Below are 365 nucleotides of genomic sequence, written 5' to 3' on the forward strand. Positions count from 1 at the left end.
TTCCCCCATAGCTGGACGTTATCGACTACATTATAGCACCTTAAAATAACTTTAATTTGGGTGATAATAGTCATCTATACGCTGTTCGTATTAGTAGTGGTTTTCATTTCGATGCGAGATTCCTTTCTAGTCCCTAATGAATAGACACTAAAAGTGACACAATAAATTATAAGAGCTATAGTCATATATTAATATCTATATTTATATAATTAATAAATAACTAATACATAATCCTAAATGCATTTATTTGAATAATATATTTATATATAAATCAAAAAGTAAGTAGTGAGCATGTTATGTAATGTTAATATTGTAATCCTAAATTTATTAAGAAATATAGAAGGCATATGTTCATATACCCATGT

The sequence above is a fragment of the Halyomorpha halys genome, unplaced genomic scaffold (assembly GCF_000696795.3).
Source record: "Halyomorpha halys isolate HHAL.00 unplaced genomic scaffold, Hhal_1.1 Scaffold372.1, whole genome shotgun sequence".
NCBI classification, from domain to species: Eukaryota; Metazoa; Arthropoda; class Insecta; order Hemiptera; family Pentatomidae; genus Halyomorpha; species Halyomorpha halys.